Genomic DNA, 268 nt, shown 5'->3' on the forward strand with positions numbered 1-268 from the left:
TTCTGCCGTGTTACATGCAGTTACAGTTGTGTAATATCTTAGTCCTGTACCGAGATGAGTATTTTCTAGGGCAAATTCTGAAAGGAAAAACATAATTTCTGTTTTGTAAGACAAGAAATGGCAGACTTAAATAATCTTACAATGGACTGTCAAAATTTGAAAAAATTCAATATCACAAACTTATATAGATCATTCAAAAATCATAACAATGAATATTTGTAGAAGGAGTATTTAAGTACAAGTATTAAACATAAACTGGCTGTAACAG

Source organism: Mytilus californianus, unplaced genomic scaffold (assembly GCF_021869535.1).
Source record: "Mytilus californianus isolate M0D057914Y unplaced genomic scaffold, xbMytCali1.0.p SCAF_9, whole genome shotgun sequence".
Lineage (NCBI taxonomy): Eukaryota > Metazoa > Mollusca > Bivalvia > Mytilida > Mytilidae > Mytilus > Mytilus californianus.